Below are 13437 nucleotides of genomic sequence, written 5' to 3'. Positions count from 1 at the left end.
GGTAAATAGTCTGATATATAGTCAGGCCTATAGTCTGGTCTATAGTCTGTCTATAAGTAGGCTTAATCACAGTCTGGTTTAAGATTTGTACTAATATCTGGTCTATAGTCTGGACTATAGTCTCGAATATAGTCTCGTCTATAATCGGGATAATAATTTGGTCTATAGATTGGACTGTAGTCTGGACTATAGCCTGGTTTACAAACTGGGCAGTAATCTGGTCTATAGCCGGAAATATAATCTAGTCTATAGTCTAAACTATAATCTGGTCCTTAGAACCTTCTATAGTCACAAATATAGTTTGGTCTATAGTCTGGACTATAATCTAGTCAATAATGTGGACTATAGTCTAGTCATTAGTCTGGACTATAATCTAGTCAATATTCTGGACTATAGTCTAGTCAATATTCCGGACTATAGTCTAGTCTTTAGTCTAGACTATAGTCTAATCAATAGTCTGGACTGTAGTCTAGTCATTAGTCTAGACTATAATCTAGTCAATACTCTGGACTATAGTCTAGTCAATACTCTGGACTATAGTCGAGTCATTAGTTTAGACTATAGTGTAATCAATAGTCTGGACTATAGTCTAATCTATAGTCTGGATTATAGTCTAGTCAATAGTTCGGACTATAGTCTAGTCAATAGTCTAGACTATAATCTAGTCAATACTCTGGACTATTTTCTAGTCAATACTCTGGACTATAGTCTAGTCATTAGTCTAGACTGTAGTCTAATAAGTAGTCTGGACTTTAGTCTAGTCAAGAGTCTGGACTATAGTCTAGTCAATAATCTAGTCAATACTCTGGACAATAGTCTAATCAATACTCTGGATTATAGTCTAGTCAATACTCTGGACTATAGTCTAGAATATAGTAGTAGGGACTATAGTCTAGTCAATAGTCTAGACTATAGTATAGTCAATAGTCGAGACTATGGTTTAGTCTATAGTCGGGACTACAGTCTAGTCAATAGTCTGGAATATAGTCTAGGCAATATGCTGGGCTGTAGTCTAGTCCATTGTCTAGACTATAATCTAGTCCATTGTCTAGACTATAATGTAGTAATAAGTCTGGACCATAGTCTAATCAATAGTCTGGACTATAGCGTAAGGAACAGTTTGAACTATAGTATGAACTTTCATGTGGTAGACTAGACTGGTCAATAATCTGGTCTATATTTTAGACTCTAATCTAGTCTATAGTTTGGACTTTAGTCCAGTCTAAATTCTCTAATATTGATCGGTATATAGTGTGGACTAAAGTATGGTCTATATTCTCGACTATAATCTGTTGGATAGAATGAATTACAGCCTGGACCACAGTTTGGCCTATGGACTGTACTAAAAAAGATTTTGCATTCATTAGGCTGACCGAGCTCCCAACCCTGTATAACAAGTACTAATCCAATACAATTTACATATTCCGCAACAGCACGAGCTTCCTCCAGACAGATTGTATTGTGAAGGAAATCAATATCGGTTTTGGGGGTTTCAATGTAGATCCCCAATCTCAGCAGACCAATTTCTCAAAATTCTCATCGACTTTCGTTTCCGAAAGTAAAATTTAAATTATATTTTTTTCGTATTCACATTTATATTATTATAAATTTATTAATTTTGTAATAACTAGAGTAAAAACTAATCCTTAAATTTTTTTCTCTTTCTTTTTAGTGAGCGTGGAATTTTTAAATAATTAAAAAAATTTCATTGTATTTTGTAAGTATTATTTTTTTTTAATTGTAATATGTAGAAAATATTACCTTAGTTTAATTAAATTTAGCATCGATTTTTGATTAATACTTTCCCCGAACGGTCGCGACCTTCTAAATTAACTTCTTGGAAGTCATGTTCACATGTATCCTAATCACCTGTAGTAGGCTTTCAAAAATTTAGATTGAAGATAAAGCTTTAAAAATTAATATTAATTTAAAAGAGATTAATTAAACAATATACTGTTATTTACATATGTATATATTTATGTATATATATGTATAATTTTATCATGTGCTTAAAGAAAACCTGTAATTTTCAAATTAGTATAAATGACGTAATTTTCTTCCAGTTAATGAACTGTTATACAGGTTTTTTTCTTACGAGATTCTTGACATTTTGGCATTTTTCATTATCAATCAAGTTTCTTGACTTCCGTATCTTTTGTAAGTATATGATGTCACACCTCACGATTCAAAAGGTTATAATTGTGCCCATAATAGAGCTGTTTCAGCACCCAGTTTTTATCTAGTTTTCTTTTTAGTTTTAGGTAACTATTTCTTTTGAAAATTTTATTTTTATCAAACCTTGTAAATGTAATAATTAAATTAAATTTTTGTTAAGATTTTATTACCGCTAATGTTGTTGTTATATTTTACACAATCATATAAATTACAACAACTATAAATGTTTTTTAAATTAGCACATTTTAGTTACTTGAACCTCAGTGTATTTCATATAGTTTTTTTAATAAAATCTTTTTATAATTTATTTCATAAAGGTAATATTTTAAACACACTTATCGCTCTTTAGCAGCAAAGAGTGTATTAACTCAAAATTTGTATTTCTCTTATATTTTATTGAAACTGAAAATTTACTTTGAAATTTTAAAAAGATTTTCTAAAATTTAACTATTTGGAGTTAAGATACTCTTGTAGTAAAGCCATAAATACTCAAATAGTGTTTTTAAAGCGAGCTTTAAAACAGAGAGAGTATTTTTACTAAATATTCTCTCTTTCCACAGTTACGTTAACTTCACACAATGCTCTTTCTGTACTACATTACGTCAACGTTTAATACATATTTATTTAATATTTTGTTTTGTTTTAAAAAAACAACTGAAATAAAATTATTATTTAACTTCTATAATAATTGTTTATGAATGCCCTTCATATTAAACAATTAAAGTGCTTATTAGCATACATTTATTATAATTAATTTCAAAGTAAAGTATAAATGCAAACAATTAAAAATGCCATTTTAACGTCATTTACTTATAAATTATGACGTGCTATTTTATTATTTAATAGTTTAATGATAATATTCAAATACTTTTGGATTAGCTAAAAATATTAGGAATTTACCATGAAAAATGGTGGATCTGCAAAATGATTAATGTGGAATTGAATGTCGGCTCGGGTGTAGCGTACTCGCAATGCAGCTTTTGCAGCTATTTGTTTTGTTGATAAATTTCGGATCACATTTGACTATATATAGTCTATAGACTAGAATATGGACTAGTCAACAGACTATAGACTAGACTATGAACTAGTCTATAGACTAGACTATGGACTAGTTTATAGACTAGAACACGGACTAGTTTATAGACTAGACTATGGACTAGTCTATATACTCGACTATGAACTAGTCTATAGACTAGACTATGGACTAGACTATCGACTAGACTCTGGACTAGTCTTTCGACTAGACTATGGGCTAGTCTTTCGACTAGACTATGGGCTAGACTATGGACTAGTCTATAGACTAAACTCAAGACCAGACACAGGACTAGTCTATAGAGTAGACTATGGACTATTCTATCGGCCAGACTATAAACTAGTTTATCGACTAGACTATGGACTGCCCTATACCCCAAATTATGGACCAGTCTATATGCTAGACTATAGTCTAGTCTATATACTAGAATATGGACTAGTCTATATACTAGACTATAGACTAGTCTATATACTAAACTATGGACTAGTCTATATACTCGACTATGAACTAGTCTATCGACTAGACTATGGACTAGTCTATCGACTAGAGTATGGACTAGTCTATCGACTAGACTATGACCTGGTCTATATACTAGACTATGGACCAGTCTATCGACTAGACAACGAACTAGTCTATATACTAGACTATGGACTAGTCTATATACTAGACTACGGGCTAGTCTATATACTAGACTATGGACTAGTATATCGACTAGACTATGGACTGACTAGTCTATCGACTAAACTATGGACTCACCAGTCCATAGTTTAGTCGATAGACTATGACCTGGTCTATATACTAGACTATGGACCAGTCTATCGACTAGACAACGAACTAGTCTATATACTAGACTATGGACTAGTCTATATACTAGACTACGGGCTAGTCTATATACTAGACTATGGACTAGTATATCGACTAGACTATGGACTGACTAGTCTATCGACTAAACTATGGACTCACCAGTCTATCGACTAGACTATGGACCAGTCTATCGACTAGACTATGGACTAGTCTACATACTAGACTATGGATCAGTCTATCGACTAGACTACGAACTAGTCTATATACTAGACTCTGGACTAGTCTATTGACTAGACTATGGAATAGTCAATCGACTAGACTTGTCAATCGATGGACTTGTCTATATACTAGGGTATGTGCTAGTTTATCGACTAGACTATGGACTAGTCTATCGTCTAGGCTATGGACCAGTCCATAGACTAGTCAATCGGCTAGACTATGGACTAGTCTATATACTAGACTATGGACTAGTCTATCGACTAGACTATGGACTAGTCTATCGACTAGACTATAGACTAGTCTATGGACTAGACTATGGACTAGTCTATAGAATATATTATGGACTAGTCTATCGACTGGACTGTGGACTAGTCTATTGACTGGACTACGGACTAGTCTATAGACTACATTTTGGACTAGTCTATCGATTAGACTATGGACTAAACTATCGACTGGACTATGGACTAGACTATAGGCTAGTCCATCAACTAGACTTAGGCTAGTCTATCGACTAGACTATAGACTAGTCTATGGCTTAGACTATGGACTGGTCTATAGAATATATTATGGACTAGTCTATCGACTGGACTATGGACTAGTTTATAGACTACATTATGGACTAGTCTATCGATTAGACATTGGACTAGTCTATCGACTAGACTTTGAACTAGTCCATCGACTGGACTATGGACTAATCTATAGACTAGACTATGAACTAGTCAATCGATTAGACTATGGACTAGTCTATCGGCTAGACTATAGACTAGTCTATCGGCTAGACTATGGACCAGTCTATCGACTAGACTATACTAGGCTAGAGACTAGTTTATAAACTGGACTATGGACTAGTCTATCGACTGGACTAGGCTATAGAGAAGATTATGGACTAGTCTATAGACTAGACTATGGACTAATCTAAAGACTGGACTGTGGACTTATCTGTAAACTAGATTTTGAACTAATTTATACACAAGGCTATGATCTATTATATAGACTATTCTGTGGAGTATACTATGTACTAGTTTATAGGCTAGACTATAGACTAGTCTACATTAGTCTAAATCTATCCTCGTACTTATTCGTGTCTAACTGTGTCCGTAAATAAAATAAAATTAAAAAAAAAAAAATGTTGAGGAGCCTTTCATTCTACTGTCGTCGGGTCCCATAGGATTCTAGTTATTTTTAAAAAGATTTCGTTTTCAAAATTTATTGTTAAAAAAACTTACTCACCTATTATGTTTATTTGATTTTATAAAATTTATTTGTTTCGACTTGCTTGCTTAAACCGCCTGCTATAATAAAAACTAGTGACGTTGACGGCCACTCATATACAAAAACACAAACAGAACTACTAACCACAAAGTTCATGTTATGCGTTGATTGGATTGTCTATTTTTTTGTATTTTTGTTATAAGTTACACCTCATCAATTTTCCATTGAATTAGCGAAACTTAAAAAACTAAAACAGAAATTGTTTGTATTTTTATAAAATTATTTCTTTTGAACTTTTCAACATGAGTTGGCAGTTTATTGTTAGAAATAATTAACAAAAACAACAATAAATATTTGAACTAATTACTGATTTTTTTTCTTAAAAACATAGATATAGAAGGGAACCCTGTAGACTAGATATTTAGGTTGTATATACATATTTAATTTAATAGCGATGATTATTTTCTTTAGTGGTTAATGAGGTGTGTTGGTAGAAGTCTCATTTAGTTTAAGGAAATAATTAGAAGAATTTTTGCCTAAGGTTTCAATAAAAGTTTTTCTATAAAGTAGATTTAATAGAAATTTTTTTATAACATAGTCATAGTCAGCGAACATACATATTCTTGGAAAATAAAGGTAAAATTTTCAAAAGAATTTCCATTAGACAATTATGGAAATAAACTATTAAATCATTTTGAAAACAAACAAACAGACAAACAGTTACTAGATATGCAATTTTTTTTTAAATTCTTAGAAATTTTGATATCAGTATGCAAAACATGTCAATAAGTGCAGTATATGAATGAATATAAAAAAATATGAAAAATATATATATTTTGCATTTTTTTTTATAAAAAGATACAATAAATGGGAATTTTTTTATATATTTTTCCAAAGGGCATTTGAATTTAATCATTTATAAGAAAAACTTCTGCATAAACAATTTGTTTATAAATACAAGTATTTTTTTTATTATAAACTAACAATAAACAAAAGAATTAAATCAAAAATAAAAAAATGCGAGAAATACTTGCATGTTTCTATTTAATGGGACATTGAACTTGGGGTTAGTTAAGAACGCATATAGACAAAACAACAGACAGACGGACGGACGGATGGACGGACGAATGGATGGTTGGACGTATGTTCGAACCTATAGATAAAACGTTACTTGATTGATTTGCATACGTAAATAAATTTAAAATTTAATTTAAACAAAATTTTCAAGAAATCATTTTAAAGCAAAAGGTTTTTATTTAAACAATATCTAGCCTTTTAAATGTTGTTATGTCATTGATGACTAATCTGATAAATTTGGGTGTGCAGAAAAAAAATTAAGTTTTTTTTTTATTTATGTATAAAAAATCATAGCTTAACTTTTATTTTCATTAACATCTTGTGGGTAGTTAAAATTTAAACCAGTTTTCAGTTGAGGAATAAAAAAAAAATCACCAAATCTTATTTGCAATTATAAAAATCAAAAAAATATATTAAGTTATGAACAAATATTAATAATTATACAAATAAATCATAAATTTTTGACAGTTGAGAGAAACCTGTTCAAAAAGCAAAATCTGATTAAATATTAGACAATATGTTTGAAGAAAAAGCCTAATTATAATCAAAACTTATGGGATGATCCACGAAAATATATTTTATCTAATCAGTTTTTAATTTGTGAACGCGATCTCAATCTACACTGACGGTTCAAGAACTGTTATGAGTGTTATCTCGAGATGATCGCGAAAAACATCCATAAACTAAATCCCAAGTCATTGGCCATTAATATATGTACATGTAAGTAGTCAGTCGTGCATATCTTAAAGCTGTCGCCTCGTACTTTAAGTTAGGTTTAAAGAAGGAAGTAGGAAAGGAGTATCAGACCTGTGGTATGGTCTATAGACTAGACTATGGACTCGACAATGAACTAGACTATGGAATCGACAATGGACTAGTCTATACACTAAACAATGAACTGGTATATAGACAAGACAATGGGGTAGCCTATAGACTGGATAAGGTCAATAGACCAGACAACTAACTAATCTATAGAGCAGACCATGGACTAGTCTATAGACAATGAACTAGTCTATAGACAATAAACTAGTCTATAGACAATGGACTAGTCTATAGACATTGTCTAATCTAGTAGACAATGGACTAGTTTATAGACTATACTATGGACTAGTCTATAGACTAGACTATGGTCTAGTATATAGACTAGACTGTAAGCTAGTATATAGACTTGACAATGGACTAGTATATAGACTAGATTATTAACTAGTCTGTAACTAGACTATGGACTATAGACTAAAGTATGGATTAGTCTATAAACTAGACTATGGACTAGTCTATTGACTAGACTATGGACTAGACTAAGGACAAGTCTACAGACTAGACTATGGTCTATAGACTAGACTATGGTCCATAGACCAGACTATGGTCTATAGACTAGACAATGGTCTATAGCCTAGACTATGGTCTATAGACTATGGACTAATCTATATACTAGACTATGGACTAGTCTATAGACTAGACTATATTAGACTAATCTATAGACTAAACTATGAACTAGTCTAAAGACTAGACTGTAGAAAAGTCTATAGACTAGACTGTGGACTTGTCTATAGACTAGACTGTGGACTAGTCTATAGACTAGACTGTGGACTAGTCTATAGACTAGACTGTGGACTAGTCTATAGACTAGACTGTGGACTAGTCTATAAACTAGACTATGAATTAGTCTATATAACATACAATGGACTAGTCTATAGACTAGACTATGGACTAGTCTATGGACTAGTCTATAGACTAGACTATGGACCAGTCTATAGACTAGACTATAGACTAGTCTATAGACTAGACAATGGACTAGTTTATAGACTAGACTATGGACTAGTCTATAGACTAGAGTATGGACTAGTCTATAGACTACACTATGGACTATTGTCTATAGACAATGGACTAGTCTATAGACATTGTCTAGTCTAGTAGACAATGGGCTAGTTTATAGAGTAGACTATGGACTAGTATACAGACTACTTTATGGACTAGTCTATAACTAGACTATGGGCTAATATATACACTAGACAATGGACTAGTACATTGTCTAGATTATGGACTAGTCTGTAACTAGACTATGGACTAGTCTATGGACTAGTCTATAGACTAGACTATGGACCAGTCTATAGACTAGACTGTAGACTAGTCTATAGACTAGACAATGGACTGGTTTATAGACTAGACTATGGACTAGTCTATAGACTAGAGTATGGACTAGTCTATAGACTACACTATGGACTATTGTCTATAGACAATGGACTAGTCTATAGACATTGTCTAGTCTAGTAGACAATGGGCTAGTATATAGAGTAGACTATGGACTAGTATACAGACTACTTTATGGACTAGTCTATAAACTAGACTATGGACTAGTCTATTGACTAGACTATGGTCTATAGACTATGGACTAATCTACATACTAGACTATAGACTAGTCTATATACTAGACAATGGACTAGTTTATAGACTGTGCTGTGGACTAGTCTATAGACTAGACGATGGACTAGCCTATAGACTAGACTATAGACTTGTCTATAGACCAGGCTATGGACTTGTCTACAGACCAGACTATGCACTAGTCTATAGACTAGACTATCTATAGACTAGACTATTGACAAGTCTATAGACCAGACTATTGACTACTCTCTAGACTAGAATATTGGTCAGTCTGTATAATAGGCTATGGACTAGTCTATAGAATAGTCAATAGACTAGACTATGGATTAGTCTATAGACTCTAGAGTAAGAACTAGTCTATAGACTAGACTATGGATTAGTACATAATCTGAACTAGTATATTGACTACACTAGAACATAGCCTATTCTATAGACTAGTCCATAGTCTATATACTAGTCCCTAGTCTATTCTATAGAATAAATCGTATTATGAGTAACCGTTAACCATCCGCTTCTGTTAATTTCTGGATTTTAACCGATCTACATAAGAAGCCAAGTGGTGGCCATATTGCTTTGATTCCAGTAGGTGTGAAAGGGTTAAAACTAAAAAATAGAACGAAATACCCCTGTTATTCTTAAATTCAAAGAAATTCGTTTACAGCCTCCTAAATATTTCACTTAACAAAAAACTAAACCTATCGAATATATTCAAAATAAATAAACTATTCGTTAGAACTCAACTAGTGTAAACAATCGTAAAATCATTTAGTGCAAAAAATATACCTAAAATTTTTAAACATAAAATTTTATGTTACTATTAAATTCCTTAAATAATTTATCAACGTGCAAGTAAATTCAACTTGTTCAACGAAAAAACCAGGCGCTTGAGTATATTTTCTTGTTTTTTTTTTTTCACATGTTTTCATTAATGATCTTTTTCATTTTATATCATAGATCAATATTAGCAAAATTTTATATAGATATAAAAAGTTATATGTATTTATAATTTCATATATATATATATATATATATTGTCTAAATGAAGACATTAATCATCACTTAAGTATTTAGTATATCTTTCAAATATTGTTGAAATTATTTTTTATCAGAATGTTCATCATTCATCTGATCAGCAGTGAAATGTTTATTTTCTATGTTTATTAAACAAAAAAGCGAAAGTACTTTTGAATGGAAATAATCTACATATAGATTATTTAAGCAGATATAGTAGGGCATACTTGTTAATACATATTTTGATTTCTGATGGGAGGCACAACGCCCCCTTTTATTAGTCCGCCAATTTATTACCCAAAATTTTACGATTTTATCTTTAATAGTATAACAGTTAAACTAATTTTTGTGTGTAATTCATATGGGCGGTACCTCGCTCCCCATTTCTAGTCCGCCTATTCTCTGATACACAATTTTTTGTGTTTAGTTCATATGGGAAGTTCTCATTCCCCCTATTGAAAGTTCGCACATTTTTACCCCAAATGTTCTCGTGGATGTTAAAGTTCTTCGTGCAAAATTTAATGACTTTAGCTTTAATAGTTTCCGAGATATGGGACGTGCCACGCCTCCTATTGTTAGTCCACCCATTTGTTCTCCTAACTATTCATGCTGATACTAAAGTTGATCAAAAAAAAAAAAAAACTATAGGATTTTAGCTATTACATTTCCACAGATATACTAATATAAGATATTATTTATATGGAAGGTATTACGCCCATTATATCTAGACCACCCATTTTGTCCTTATATGTTCATATGGATGTCGAATTTGTCGATAATTGGTTTGTGGGCGTGGCATCTCGTCCAAATTTTAAAATCAAATGTTGAAAATTTCAGGAGAATTAGTTCAGCTCTTTGTCAGTCTATAGAATTCAAACAAGTTCCAAAAATCAACAAACCCACAAGCATAAGTTGTTGGACAAAAGACCTATTTTTAGCTATCCGATCAATGATTACCTATTGACATTTAACCTTGTTTTTCACCGACATCGTTCTGCCCAATTCTCGTCGTACTTGTGGAAAGACATATTTGCTGATCTGTAGTCTGTTCTATTAGTTAGACTATAGACTGGACTGTACACATACTATAACTTGGAAAAAAGTGAGACTTTAGTCTGAACTAAAGTAAAACTTTAGACTAGACTATGGTGAGACTATAGTGTAGACTATAGTCTGTACTATATTAAGACTATAGTGATGCTTTAGTCTGGGCTATAGTGAGGCTATAGTCTAGACTATAGTGAGACTATAGTCTAGACTATGGTGAGGCTATAGTCTGGACTATAGTGAGGCTATAGTCTGGACTATAGTGAGGCTATAGTCTGGACTATAGTGAGGCTATAGTCTGGACTATAGTGAGGCTATAGTCTGGACTATAGTGAGGCTATAGTCTGGACTATAGTGAGGCTATAGTCTGGACTACAGTGAGGCTATAGTCTGGACTATAGTGAGGCTATAGTCTGGACTATAGTGAGGCTATAGTCTGGACTATAGTGAGGCTATAGTCTGGACTATAGTGAGGCTATAATCTGGACTATAGTGAGGCTATAGTCTGGACTATAGTGAGTCTATAGTCTGGTCTATAGTGAGGCTATAGTCTGGACTATAGTGAGGCTGTAGTCTGGACTATAGTGAGGCTATAGTCTGGACTATAGTGAGGCTATAGTCTGGACTATAGTGAGGCTGTAGTCTGGACTATAGTGAGGCTATAGTCTGGACTATAGTGAGGCTATAGTCTGGACTATAGTGAGGCTATAGTCTGGACTATAGTGAGGCTATAGTCTGGACTATAGTGAGGCTATAGTCTGGACTATAGTGAGGCTATAGTCTGGACTATAGTGAGGCTATAGTCTGGACTACAGTGAGGCTATAGTGTGGACTATAGTGAGGCTATAGAGTGGACTATAGTGTGGCTATAGTCTGGACTATAGTGAGGCTATAGTGTGGACTATAGTGGGGCTATAGTCTGGACTATAGAGAGGCTATAGTCTGGACTATAGAGAGGCTATAGTCTGGACTATAGAGAGGCTATAGTCTGGACTATAGAGAGGCTATAGTCTGGACTATAGAGAGGCTATAGTCTGGACTATAGAGAGGCTATAGTCTGGACTATAGTGAGGCTATAGTCTGGACTATAGTGTGGACTATATAATAATATAAAACAGATTACTTTAATTTAATCATACGAATTCTTGAAATCTTTGATATTGATTAAAGCAAAACAAAAATAAAGACAAATGGAAAATCTTGTTAATTAAAGAAAAACCCCTAGACACTGGATCGATCGGCTTGTTAGCGGTGGTTTCTGGTTTTACATTTCTATTGCAATAAATAAAATAATATTTTGTTCTATAGTGACATCAGGACAGACAGACACACTGACAGTTAAAGAAAAATGTTTGCACATACACAGATAGACTATAGCATTGAGTTTTATAGCATGAGAAGGGGAGGGAAGGCAGACAATTTGAGGTTGTCATGTGTCAGATACACAAAAACATAGCGTACAACAGAAATGCATTTTAATTTCTAGGTCAATTTATCGAGTGCGTAGTGTTTGTTTGTAGTAAGAGTCTGTTAATAGTTCCATATATTTATTTTGGGGGGTAACGTATGGCCAACAGAATGGGGACAAGTTTAAATATAAATAAATTTATTATAATATAATTTTTTTAAATTTTTAACATTTCCTAAACAATTAGAATTAAATTTAAAGTCGTTTATTTTATATCTGTCCCCATATTTTTGGCCACAATGTGTGCTGTTGTGGTCTTTGGGTGGGAGCTTAAATATTTATGGTTTTGTTTGAGTTGTTATTTTATTTATTTTATATTATTTTGGTTTTATTTTAGTAATTTTTTTGGTTTGTCGTCTTTTGTTTTTATATATTTTTTTATAATTCACCAACTTAATTACAAACGAATGGGAAGTTTGTCATTCAAAATTTATATTTGTTGTGGTCGTTGTTGCATTACAACATTAATTTTTTTGTATTTTTTTTATATCTATTTTTTTTTTTCAAAATCTTTTCCATGGATCTATTTGTGTTGATTGTGTGTTTGCATGCATGTAATTCATATCATATCAGGCGTAAATTTATATAGAAAACAAATTCATTCTTTTTGTGTTTAATTTTAAATTAATTTCAGAATTCACTTTTTATTATCATTAAAATTGAAATAATAAACATGTTGGCTTAATTTGATTAATCTGTTTGGGGTTTTTATTTATGATCGATTTTTTTTCTCTCTTTTTCGCTTCGTTTGTAAAATTACAACCAACGATAATGTTCGTTATATTAAAGCGTTTTTTTGATTTTTTTGTTTGTTAGAAGATTGTGTAATGAGTATATTTTCTAACTTGTTAATCAATTTTTATCTATGTAGTTCAAGGTTAATGAAAAACTAATATACTCATAAATCAAATGTGTTAAAAAAATTGCAGCCTATTTATTATTAACAAAAGAATATAGATAGATTTTTTTTTATTATTATGAATGAGTAGCTGTTGATGTAGGCCTTTAG

The 13437-nt window shown here is 32.1% G+C and overlaps 1 protein-coding gene across 2 annotated transcripts in view; it reads left to right on the top strand.

Moving 5' to 3' along the window:
* Window positions 1-1672: 1672 nt before the first annotated feature.
* LOC119610075 (protein windpipe) overlaps window positions 1673-13437 on the top strand; it is an 83214-nt gene continuing 71449 nt past the window's right edge. The window contains exon 1 of one of the 2 annotated variants that reach the window (XM_037965165.1): window positions 1673-1717. The gene's annotated coding sequence lies outside the window, so the exon portion shown is untranslated. The remainder of the gene's footprint in view (window positions 1718-13437) is intronic. The other variant, XM_037965167.1, reaches the window with a different exon arrangement.

This window comes from Lucilia sericata, unplaced genomic scaffold (genome assembly GCF_015586225.1).
Source record: "Lucilia sericata isolate MDLA Ls3-8-SP2 unplaced genomic scaffold, ASM1558622v1 Contig001112F_arrow, whole genome shotgun sequence".
Lineage (NCBI taxonomy): Eukaryota > Metazoa > Arthropoda > Insecta > Diptera > Calliphoridae > Lucilia > Lucilia sericata.
This window is presented reverse-complemented; position numbering and strand designations above follow the sequence as displayed.